This window comes from Centruroides vittatus, unplaced genomic scaffold (genome assembly GCF_030686945.1).
Source record: "Centruroides vittatus isolate TY-2023 unplaced genomic scaffold, ASM3068694v2 contig_5, whole genome shotgun sequence".
Taxonomy (NCBI): domain Eukaryota; kingdom Metazoa; phylum Arthropoda; class Arachnida; order Scorpiones; family Buthidae; genus Centruroides; species Centruroides vittatus.
The window spans coordinates 2541107-2555250 of record NW_027122286.1 but is presented as its reverse complement, the minus strand read 5'-3'; positions in this window follow the sequence as shown (position 1 = coordinate 2555250).

The window sequence follows — 14144 nt, the reverse complement described above, 5'->3', positions numbered from 1 at the left end:
CTTCTTATGCTACTTAGAGGAAAGAGCATCTTATAATTTATATTATAGCTTAGGGTAATAAGTATAAATCTGTCTTTAGATTTAATATAAAAATTTTAAGAAATATTTGAAAAATAAAAGTAAAAAGTTGGCGAAATAATTTTAAAAATAATAATAATAATAAAGTGTAAATATAGAATAGTATTAATAATGTTATAATTTTTAAATTGACGCTTAAAGAGTTTACACTTTTGCGTGAGTTTTTTAAATATAAAACATAATTTTTGATTACTTAAATAATTTTTTTATATTTAATTCTTTTCTTTTGTTGTAAAGCTAACATTTCAATAGTTCAATACAAAGTCTTCAGATAACAGCTGAAGGCGAATGTAAGAAAAAAATTGGTCTACATACAATATATCTTTTCGTGTGGTTCTCTAAAAAGTCTTTATTGAGTTTTTACTCTGTAAGTTGCTTTATTTATAAAACAGCTTAGAGATATTAAGCAACCACAACTGGTCCAATATATAGAATACTTAGCAAGTTCTTTGATATTATTTGTATATAATGATTAAAATAAAAACTATATCCAAAAGCCTTTAATTAATTATAAATGTTTTAAATAAACTTTTTAGACGCATCTAGAAAGATAAAATCAAATTTCCGCTTATTTTTTAAAACGAAAGCAATAAAATATAACGTAAGAAAATCTTCAGAATGTAAGGTTTTATGTAAAAGATAATGTTTAAACACGAGAACCATCTATTAAAAATAATTGAAACTTTAAAACTAATTCAGAAATTTACAGTTTCTTGCGGTTTATATTTTATTTTTAATGTTATTTAATTACAAAAGTACTGTAATTAATTAATTCTTAATTCTATAGAGTATACGTTTAAATTTCAGATGTGATTTCGAAGTATGGCAATTTTTACCAACTGCAAAGTAAAAAAAAAATAAGCTTTGAGTTAATCTAATACTTCTAAAAATATTCTTAACACTATTACATCATTAGAAAATAACACGGTTTTCGAATACAACATAGAAAATCACGAGCACAACACGAAGATTCGTATTCATAACATGTAATTTTCATTTTCATACAAGAACCATTATAGAAGATTTAATCCAATGCTATCATTATTCCTCATAAAAAAACAGAAAATTTTCAATTTTAACCCTCCTAAATTAAAAAAAAAATTATGATTAATTTTTATTATCATTCAAGCATTAACTCTTTAGTTTTACAAATCCAACGTTTTATCAGACACATACAAGTTTTGTTTAACTTGTAACCAAGGAAACGAGGCGACATATTTGTAAAACATAGCGAAAGGTTTCTGGTGTGTTGACATAATTACCAGAACCGTGTATAACAGTAAAGTGTTTTCGTCGAAATAATTAATTTTACTTCTAGTCATCGTAGCAGGTAGATAATTAAAGTCTTGTGTTTACTGTAGCCTCTATCTATTAGCATAGTAATGTTTCTATCCCAGAATACCTTTTGTTCCGACTAGTATATACTCTTACACATGATAACCGATACGACAGAAGTAATATAAAGTTTTTTCTTTTTTTTTTTTTTAAGTATTTAAAATGCTACTCAGGTAAGTTGATATATAAAAGTGATAAAGGCGGGTTAAAATTACCTTCGTGACATTACTCAGTTGAAGACAATTATGTCACCAAATAATATATAATGAACATAATAATAAATAACGGTTTTGATTAATGTCTTGTGAATATCTTGTATTTATTTATTATTATTACTTTTATTTTTTACAGTATCATACCCCGCTTTAGGCTATCCGAAAGTAATTTTCAAACCGAAACGGTTCTTGTTTTCCTGGTGATAACTTTCATAAATTGTAAGTGTATTTAAAGTAATACTAGATGAAAAAGTAATGTTTAAAATTATTAAACATCCCGGTTTTAGTGTTATTAATTATTATTTTGATATGAATATTGCTATAAAAATGTATGGATATAGATATGACATCGATCCGAATTTCATCGTTTATTTCTCTATAAGTTAAATTTTATCATTTTTCTTAGTTATTTTATTAATAATAAATAATTTTTAACTAAAAAATTTTTAAAAAAACAAGCGTTTTTTTATGCATTATTTTTTTTAAAAAATGAATGAATTTTCATGAAGATGAATCACGAAAATTTGATTAACTTTAATGTTATAACTCTTTATATAGCTAATTAATTAATTTTAAGTTAATTTATTGTTAATTTTAATTTTAATGTTTTATTTAAAGCCTATTATTAAATTTTATACTTTAAAAAAAAAGGTGAAAAAACTGGCATCGTGTATCTCTTTGAGAAATTATTCAATAACTACAACGTCGCCCTCTGGCGTTCATCCTTAAAACGAAATCCCGCAGTAGGTATCACGTGACAGAAGGAGAGCTTTTAATTAGGGTTAATTATACACGCTGTGGAGTAACGAGTTGATGAAATACCACTCAATAAGCGGTCACAGAAAACTTCACTAATTACTAAAATCCCCTAATACTTATTCGATTTGCCTAATTATCCCCACGTGGTGACCCTTTTCTAAACAAATCTACCACAAGCACGTTCATTCTTCCGTTTCCTTCCTTCCTTCCTGATTTTATCCTGAACTATTGAACAAAAAAAGAAAAAAAAAGAGAGAAAATAAACCGATTTTTTTCTGCACTTTTACTCGGATGATCTTGGATTAAAATCTGTTTTTGTAACGATTTCACACGAAATGTTTCACTATTCATTAAATAATGGTAAATTAATGTGTACAAAATAGGAGATTTTATATAGAAGGATGGACAGACAAATTGACAGATTGCCAAAATAGAATATATATATATTTTTCCTGTTGTAAGACAGACAAATAATTTGTATTCAAAAAACAAGCAAGCTGAGAGATAAGCAAAAATGAGACTATTTGATTGACCCACAGACAAATTGACTGATAGCCAAAATAGGAGTATTTTGATTGAAAGGCAGACAAATAACTTTTATTTACGGACAGACAAATTAACAGACAGATAAAATACGGGAATTTTTCGTTTGATAGTCAAGAGATTTTCATTTAAGAATAGACATAAACAAATCTTTTTTACTTGATAAATAATAAAATATTTGTCATTTACGGATAGACAATTAATAAGCAAAAGAAAAAAAAGGACAGTTAATTGAAATACAGATCAAATGAAAGACAGTCCGTAAATAAAAACAGACAAATGTATAGATGACAAATTGAAACTTTTTACATGTTAGATGGACAATTTTAATCTACGGACGGACACACTACACACTAACAGACAAGGCAAAAATATAAGATTAATAATTTTTATTTATGGGCAAACAAGCCAAGCTTTTTCACTTGTTATTAGGTGTATGAGTTCACTTGTTATGGGCAGACAACAACTAAACAAATACGGAACTTTTTTTATTCAAAAATACTTAATCTCAATTTTATAAAAAATTATTAAATTTATCTTTAAAAAAACTAATTTAAAGAAGCTTTAAATTTATAATTTCTTCGAAAAAAGATTACAAATTTACTAACTATTCAATAACTAAAGAACATAAAACTCGATAAAAATTGATCATAAAAAAATAAATAAAATATTCAAACCTTTATATGTAATATTTATAAAAGGAATATGATTTTTTATAAAATTGATAAAAATTTTATAAAATAATTAATATTAATCTTTGATTTTTCTCATTCATAACTATCTGAATATAAATTATGCTAAGCTTAGATATATCAGATAGTGATATTCATTGAACATGTCATGCAAGATAATAATATGAATTCTCGCTTATGAAAAATTGATATTTCATTCAATAGAAAGACTTCTAAATATAGATTTAAATTAGCTACTTTAATATGAAGTTTTTTTTTAAATCATTTTTTTGTGTGTGCTTCTATATGGGTCTATATCTTATCACATGTTAAATTAGCAATGTTAGCTTAAAAATTTATAACTAACTCATAAAAATTATTAAATATATATGCTCTGTAATGTATTCTTTAATTGACTTTTTTATTATTTCATTTTGCATTCTTGTTAATGAATTGAATAACATTTCGCAACCTTTAACAATGTTGTAACTCCTACAACATTATAGTAGGAGTTCGCGTTCTACCTGTTGAGGAGTTTAAACTAACTTAACATTTTCTTTTAAATTTTAACGCTAATAATGCAAGAGAAAAAAAGCATAATTAGTTAATTTAATAAAATTACAAGTCATTTGTAATTTTTATGCTATTGTCTATTCAATTATAAAATTTTTATGTTTTTTTCACTTGTTAAATTGAGAGTACAAGCTACAAAATTTATAATTCACTTAAAAGTATTGCATAAATATCCTCTTTAATATGCTTTATAAGCATAATTTTTTTTTTGTTTCATTCTGAGTTAATATTAATGAATTAAATACTATTTCTCAACCTTTAACAATGTTGTAATTTTGTTACATTATATTAGGAACTCTCGATCTACCACTTGGGAAGAATGATCTAGTATTACAATTTCAACTAAATTTGAATGTTAACAATACAAAGAAATAATTAAATATTTTTATTTATATCATTAAAAAAAAATAATTTTAAAATTTCAATTTATTTTAATAATTTTTTCAACTAAAACGTTAATGCCAAACAAGATATCTGATAATGGATAATAAGATTATTGCTACATTTATATTTTTTTTAACATTAATATTATATAGAGTAATGCATTAAATTGTAGATAATAATAATAATTATTTTAATAAATTTTAAGGTTAATTTAAGGAATTTAATTTATGAGTATGTATCGTATGCTATGATAATGAAGGAACAACTCATTTTTCCAGCAATAATTCTAGAAGATGATAGTTTTCTTAATGGATTTATTATGATAATAAATACTTAAATTACAGTCATCACGATAACAAGTGGCAATCTTTTAGTAATGACCAGAATAATAATAATAATGAAAAATTTTAAATATTGAAAAATAATTTTTTTATGTCGGGCTAATGTTTTAATTTGTTAGTTATGTAAAGAAATTTTTTAAAATTATAGATAAACTTTAGTTATTTTGAATATTTTAAAGTTAATTGAGGAATTTTTTAAAATATAATATTTATTTATAAGTTTCTAGTCCAATTTAATAGTGAAAAAGATGTAAAATTTGGGTAGAAACAATTTGATGTTATGATCAGTGTTTTGCTCTCATAAATGCATTTATAATCTCGTAATTTGATCACTTTTAAAGAGATTTTGAGAAAAGACAAACAGACAGACATATCAGCGTGCGAAATTAATGCAAAATTTTAACTCTGTAACTCATTTAGATACTGAGGATAACCTCAACATCATCGTTATTAATTCAAGATTTTAATTCTTTTCATTTACGACAGACATACGAATGAACAAATTAAATTTCAAGATTCTAATTAGTTTAATTTGCCAAAAATTTAATATTTTTATTACTTTTCGTACATATTGAATATATTTAAGATTATGTTATCCCCAGTATCAAAATTATTCATTACGTCAACATCATCTTAAAATTTTAATCTTTTAACTATTTGTTTATAAAGAATCTTGACAAACATACGCAAACAAACGAAGTTATACAAAACGTCAACTTTCTAATTTATTTAACTGCTTAAAAGAAAGGTTAAAGTTTTGCATTGAAGTGCTGGGAATGACACAAATTTTAGGATTCTGAAGCACAAGAAACACAAATTAGGATGCTGAAGATCAAAATTATCCATCAGCATCAGCGTCATTTAAGAGAACTCTTGGGGACGTACAAACAGACACGCGATAAGCTGTTCTAAAACTCTTTTTCATTTTAAAAAAAGAAAAAAGAACTTTAGATCATCGCCCGTCAGTTTCTCTATGCTCGAAATTTCTCATAAATCACATAAAAATATATTACCATATTTTTCCGAATGAAAATCAGATTAAAATTTATCAATTTCGGAATCGAATGGACATTTTTCATATTAAAAAAAAACACTAAAACAACACAACAATTTTTTTTTTAAAAAAGTTTTATTTTTTCAATTCACAAAGTAACTTCACTTTCTAAGACAAAAATTTTCTCCACGATTGAAACTGAAGACCAAATCCACTGTTCGATAGACTTAAATTGTTTTAAAAAATACTGACAACGATATTTCTAAGAACAAAAGCTTTAAAAATAAAAAATAAAATAAATATATTATTTGAAAGTAAATTTATTATTTTTATTCATTAAATTCGTAACTTCTTAATGAAGTTAAATACGATTAAATATAATTTAAACTTTATTTCTTTAAAAAAAAAGGATAAATACGTTAAAACACAACTTGCATGTTTAAAAAACTCTTGAAAAAAATTACACTTTTTTTTAAGCAAATGGCGTCAGGAAGCAAGACACCAACATGCAAACCACATAAAAAAAAGTGCTCTGGTTTATATTTTAAACAGAAAAAAATGAAGAAGAATCTTGTATATCATAACGTCAATTACCCATTCTATCTGTATAGATTTTTCCGTTAGGCTTTAATTGTATTACATTTTGCGAATGGATTGTCTTCAATTATGGCCATTTATCTCATTATGGCTATCCTAGCCGTATCCAAAATTCAATTTGTCTCTACTGGTTTTTGTCCCAAAGCGCTAGCAAGGAATGAGTCCGAGTCGTGAACTAGAGCACACACGCACACACACAGAGAGTTTTCCTCTCCCCAATCAGATCCTGAAGGGTAAGTTCCAGCCCTCCCACCTCTAATTACCGTGGCTGTCGTGGGAGGACAGCACCATCGTTCCAATTACAACAAGCAGACGGTCGTCTCTCTGCTAACGAAATTGCGTTCCCAACTCGATCGTAAAGATTGTTCAAACGACGGAATGGAAAATGGTCCAAGCAGCTGATTAAAATCGACATTTTCTGTTGTGCAATAATATCAAGAATGAAAGGAGAATGGGTAACAAAAAAAAATAAAATAAAAAGAAAGAAGAAGAAGAAGAAGAACGATGGCTTGGGTGTTGGATAGTTGAATGGATACGTTCGATGGACGTGTGCCGCTTTTATTTTGTGTTGTCTGTACTAAATACTCTTATAATAGCTTCTTTCTATAGATTATGATCGTTACTTACGATTTTTTTAGAATGGTTCCGAAGATTATCGCTCGAATTTGACGAAAAGCAACAGTTTAAAATACTTTTTTTTTACTTCTTTCATGTATTGAAATACACTCGTTTTAATTATGTTTTTTCGTAGTTTAATTTATAATTATTCATGAATATTTTGTTAAAATAAATTATTTACTTTTTTTCATATTTCACTTCGAAATTTTTTTAGAGTTTATTGTTCAAATATGATAAAAAGCAACAGTTTGAAACACACGTTTTACTACTTCGCCTATTATAGATGCTGGTTTTAATAACAATTTTTCAAGCTTAATTTTCGAATTATTCATGAATATTTTGTTAAAATGAATTGCTTATTCTTTTTTACATTTTATTTCAAAACTTTTTACAGTTTTCCATTTAAATATGATGAAAGGCAACAGTTTAAAAGACACGTTTCGTATTAAAATGCTTGTTTTAATAACATTTTTCACGCTTAATTTTCTAATTATTCGTGGTTATTTTGATAAAATAAATAATTTATTTTTTTCGTATTTCATTTGAAATTTTTATAATTATATATAATAATATTGAAGCCAAATTATTATTTTTTTTGCGCTTTTTAATAAAACGCATAATGCAATATCAATATAGAATGTCACTGAACACATCCTAAATTTCAATTTTCAGTTTTCTTAATTGAACAAACTTATTAAAAATAATTTAATTTAATTTAAATTTCGAATTCTTAAAATTTATAAAAATAATTTATTAATATATTAAATATATATATAACTTTCAAGCCGCATTAAATTGGATATGCAATTAATTAAGTTATAACATAGCTCGAAAGAATATCCACATACAAAAATCTATATAAAAATTAGTATTTAAATTAATACGTTTAAGTTTATATAAAAATAAATGTTTAAATAAATATCTTTAATAAAAAGTTTATAAGCTTTTTTTATATAAGAATGCATTTATTGATAAAGAAGCTCGCGTCATAAAGCGTAGGAAATCGTAGAAAAATTTAAGATATTTTGCTTTATAAACACAAATTTAAAGAAGAAATTCTCATCTTAGTATCATATTTTAAAGTTCTGTGTGATTAGCATAAAATTAGATATAAACCCGCGATTCATTTTTAGCAAAAATTAATTATGCGATGCTGCGATGTGGCTTACAATTAAAGGAGGAATTTTAGTATAAACGCGAGTTAAAATTCATTTTGTACAACAAACTAACGCACTTAAAACAAAATTAATTAAATTTCACATGAAATTGAAGCAGAATTTCTTAGTATTTTTATGCCTATCCAAAGACGAATTTTTTTAGCCTAAGTTGTAATACAATGCTTAAGAAATGAATGAGTTTGAGAATTATAAAAGATGGATCCTGTTACAGAAAATGGACAAAATTTCACAGAATCGAGAGAGAATATCAAAGTAAGTAGACAAAAAAGATGCCCAATTGAGTAATAGAATGAATCAGTTGAAAACATTCGGGACAAGAACGAAACAGACAAACGTTGTGCTTGTTCGGGATAGATCGAGGGGGGTCGTCAATATAGGGAGGGTATTTTCTAGCCTCAACACGCATCTCGTGGCTGGTAAACATTAAGAAAATTACTTTCTACGCTCTGAGGTTTTTATGGAGTCTGTGGGAGCGGGTGGGGGAGAGAGGCTCGTAATTTTAAAAGCGACCGAGGCCTTTTGTATTAATGGATTCTTCTGACCAAATTCATTTATTTTATCGAAGGGAAAGAGACGGACGTTTGTGCTAGTGCAAATAAACGAGATGGGAGGAGGACCTTGCGGGGTGGGTGGGAAGAAGAGGAGGGGAGTAGCGGGCGCTCCGAGCTTTCATTTCCTTCTACGCCCCCCCTCTCTCTCCCGTTCCCCCTCCTCCCTCCTCTTTTCTCCCGTCTGGCTAGCGCTAGTGGATCGAAGCTAGCTAATCTACGGAGGCGCCCCCACCGCAAACAATTGGACGGTGGCGCCACCTAATTGTTCGTCAACTTCCGGTTGAAAATTCTATCCGCTAGATGGAGTCGGTACGTTTTGTGTGGAGTGCGGGAAGAAATTATCTAGAATGGATGCAGCCATGTGGATTGCCCCCTTTTCTTATGCTCTTACTTGCCAACCCCTCCATTTTTTTTATTTTTTTTACTTCCAGCTCCCAATAGAAAAGTGAAAATTTACGGATCGGAGCTTCTATCGGCCTAGAAGTGTGCAGGGGGTTAAAGTTATTGATTTCGCAACTCGGAATTTGCATATTAAACGCGCTTCTGGCTGATCGAACCGAGAGGAACGTCGATGGGTCTTTGGTGACATCACCGTTCGAACTTAATTCTAATTAAATTGAATTTTACCCCCCGTACCTAGTTTCTTACCACTTATTGATTTGATGTTTTCCTATTTTATGAGCCAACTTCCGAAGAAAAATTAATTCGATTTTCATTTGCCGAACCACAGGTGCTTCATTATCTTCAAATAAAATTCCAATCCTTGAATCAATCATCATTTTTTTTTCTTTCTTTTAATTTTCGATGTTTGATTTTGGTATTTCTATTAGAATTATTAATGGAATTACATAATTATTTATATTATTCTTTAGAAAGTTTAAAATAAATTACTAAAATTCATAATTTATTTGAGTCATTCGAGATTGAAATTGAAAACTTGAAGGATCGCACGTCGAGATTAATTTTTGGTTTCGAATTTTTATTCATTTTGTATAGCGGAAGACCGAGAATCAATTCGAGACATTCATGAAAGATTGCAATATAATGGCTGGCTCACTATAGTGATATTGGCATTCGTTAATCTTAATTGTAATTTCAATACATAGTTGCTCAGTAAGTAGATCGCGTGTTCCTAATTGGAATAATGTCAAAAAGAAAATTGTTCACTGAATAGAACAAAAATATCAAGAGAATATTAATTTTTAGTCATATTTTTTAAATAGTACTTCCAGAAGAAAGGGATTACATGGGCATAAAAATTATTAACTCTATTCAAACATATGCCATATTAAAGGTGAGTTTATTTTAATTAATTATAAAAGTGAAAATTCTGGAATATAATGAAATCATAATGTATGTTAATTATTTAAAAATAAGCCAAAAAGATTGTGTTTAATCCATATTTATATCAAGATCAAGGCTAGTTGATGCATTCGATTTCATATTCCATGAATGCGACGAATTCAAGGAGTATAGAATCAAGTATCTGTATTAAATATATAAACAGTATATATTTTTTAATTTAATTTTTGTTTCTTCCTTATACGATAGGATTTACACTCCTTAACAGTATACGTCATATTATGTTGTATAGAACTATTGGATTATAGAATAAACTTTTTGATAGGAACTTAACATATAGGGACATAAAACCTATCGTAGAAAAAGTCTGTCTTATTATACTGTTAAGGATTCTTAGCAGTATAATATCCTATGATCCTTTGATAGTATAAAACATACTCCTTAATACTGAATTAAAGGAAGTATAAATCTTATACCATAGGATGATAGGCTGAACTTTATGATAGGAGCTCGATATAGAGGGATATAATATTAGTCATAGATGAGCTTGTTGATAACGTAATTCTAAAGTTTAAACTTAATTAATGCAAATAATTCACTCGGTTATTTTTATTTAAAAAATTCATTATATTATTTAATTTCTTATCAAATAAAATGCATTTAATGAATTAAGAGTTTAGGCAAACTTAATAACTTTGCAAAGTAAATAAAGTAATTTTATGCTTATTTTAACAACGGAAACATTAAGAAATGTTGAAAGAAAACAGCTTTTAGGCATTATTAAAAATTTTAATATAAATTTTTATTTCCATAAAAAAGAAATATTTAGATTGTTTTAGGATTTAAAATATTCATATAAACTGTTTATTTCCTTTAAAATAATGCATTTTCTCTCAAAAGCTTTTTAAAAAATATTCGACTTTTTCTTTATAAAAGATTTATTAATTTTCATAAAAACATGGAAAATAATTTAGAAAATATATTACTTATATTTTATTAAATTTCTCTCGCTAAAGTATTTAATTAATTCAAAGTTTGTCAAGAAGGAAACAATTTTCTTACAATTAACGAAAAAACCATTTTTAATGGCCTATTTAATTTATAATTAATACTATCAAACTTGTGTAAAACGAACCCTCTACAAAACGGAAACCCACCTGAACGAAAAATAAATCTCGGATTTGCCGTGTAGAATATCAGAGCGTAACTGTAGGCCAATCCTTACCTTTGTAAATAAATAAATGAAGACAGGAAGTGCAGGAAAAACATTTGAATGTGACAAACGTACTTATACACGTGTATATACAATATCTAAGAGTTTACTCTATCCACAGCGGTAGTAGCTACATTCACAGTGATACAGATGACTGTAGGTTACACGTTCTAATTCTGACCCCCTAGTATCGGTTATAGTTACGCTACTGTATGGTTATAAACCAGAAACCTGCCTATCACGAAAATCGAAGACTTTTTGCGAATCAATTGCATAATAAAAACATAACCTTCTATAAAACGGAACCCTTTAATTCAGGAAAAATATTATAAAACGGTCATATAACCGATATAAGCATAACCCTCTAAAAATAAGAATTTTTATTAAAAGCAAATCCCTATAAAACGAAAACCTTTCAAAAACGGAAACTTCTATCCAATACCGTCGTGTTCTATTTTAAACAGGTTTTTAACCGTATTTAATTAATTTTAATAAATAAATTAAAAACAATCTTTCAAAAACTTTCATTTTTATTAAATAAAATTTTTTTAAAGGGGAAAAAAATTATTAAACTTTACATTAAACTTTAAAACAAAATTACCCAATAAAAAAGTTTACAGTTTTCATTCTACCATATTTTTAAAATAAATAAAAAATGACATAAGAAAATTTTTACTACAAAAATATGATAAATAAATTAATCAAAAGCCATATTTGTCAAAACTTCTTGACAAATTAAATTTTAAAGTCAAATTGAAGTAGAGAAAAATGCGAAAGTTGTTCATAAAACATTTCGAGAGAGATATTTAGGATTTAAAATATAACTCTAAAGAATTAATATTTAAATTTTTGTTATGTTTTTTTTTTTAAATAAAAATATATCTTAAGAAAAAAAGTATATAACTTCAGCAATGAACATATTTTATTCAAAATATTACTTAATGCAAAGAAGTCAACTTTCGACTTAAAGTCTCCCTTCTTCTCTTCGAAATTTTTGTATATTCATGAATAAGTTCTTGCTTTTTTACGTGATATTTTACATTAAATTTTCAAAAATTTAAAGTAAATAATTTAATACTATGAAATTAAATATTAATATTTATATCTAATATCGTTTTATGACTAGCAGATGCGATTATATAAGTTAATAAAGAAGAGAAACTATGAGGGAGTCCAGGCTCTTAATGTGACATAATGATTCGCTAGTTGTGTGCAAGCCACTTTACGTCATCTATAAAATTGGGGTCTACATCTGTTACGTAATTGAGCTTCGTTCTATATAGTTTGCAAGAGTTAAGTTCATTAACAAAATTGATAATGCGGTGTAAAAGTTTCTTAACTGAAAAGGTGAGATTCAGCATCTTACTCTTCTCATTGAAGAATTAAGCTTAGTTAATAATGTTTTAAAATATTGTTTTTTTTGTTGTGTTTTATTTTTTTATTATAAATTCATTCCAGAAATCAAATTTTGTTGTTATATTGAGTGTATTTCTGTTGTTATGCTAAAAATAACGCTTTTAATAATAAATAAAGTGCAAAAAGTAATTTAATAAAAAGTAAATAAAATTTAGAGAAAATTTTAGAAAGTAACATTTCTATAAGTAGCATTAGTGTTTATTACGAGAAATATTCATTAATAGATTATAAAAGTTAGGTATTGTTTCGTACTAAACATTTAAATTTGTTCTTTTAATTAAGTAATATCGCAAATAAATTATCATAATCAACTAATTAAGCTTATAGGATGCCAAACTTCAAGCTAACATAGGTACTTGAAGAGTTAATTTCGTTTAAATTCTGAGCATTTCTAGCATCTCCATAACTTCAACAAACACAGAATGTATCGTAGAAGTAAATTAAACGAGCAAAACACTAATTAAATAATTTAATTAACTTGAAATATTTGATTTAAAATTAATATCTAAGTAGCACAACACTAATATATTTATGTATATCTAGCAACAACATGTTTAAACTCAGTTTTGCTAGGTAAAGGCAGATGTTCTTTATCACCTAATAGAGACAACCAAAATCCTATTATTTTCGTACGGTAGCTGGATTTATAAAAGCAATTCAATATCAATTACTCCTATCTAATCTGCGGGATGGCCCGAGTGGTCCCGCAGGCCACATAAGTTCCGGGTTCAAAACCCCTGGATTCTGTTCTATATACGTTCAAGCTCATCTATCAAAAAAACCTTTAGCTTTAGGTTATGCAACGATCACTTTTATGCATACAACGCGGTTTTTATGATGAAAAAGAGCCCACTATGGGATAATTATAAAAGATACAGTATACGACTGTAACTACAGATTTTATGACGATGAAACGGCGAATCTAGCAAAGGATATCTCTCGATATCCGAACTTTGTAAGTAGTAATACCTAGATTAAATTCAAAAAGAATAAATAATGTGAAAGGTAGAAAAGTTTCTACTTCAATTTCCTCAGTTTAATGCTCTTCTTTTATATATTTCTATAAGAATTATTGCTATAAATCAGGAATTGATCGATATATCACGAACTACAGGCTACAGTAATTTCGTTAAGTTTCCGTGAAATTTATTCATAGAATTAAAATTAAAAATATATTTTTTCCTTAAATATTCCATTTTTTTTCTTTTAAATAAGCGATATATATATAACTAATACTCAGGAAAGCTATTAGGACTACTTGGACCTTTGGATCTCTTATTAGGAGTTCGTAAACTTTTGATTTAGTGGAGTAATGATAGCGTTTATCGTAGTAGCAGGGTCTCAAAAAATTTATTATGAATTATTCATTTATTACA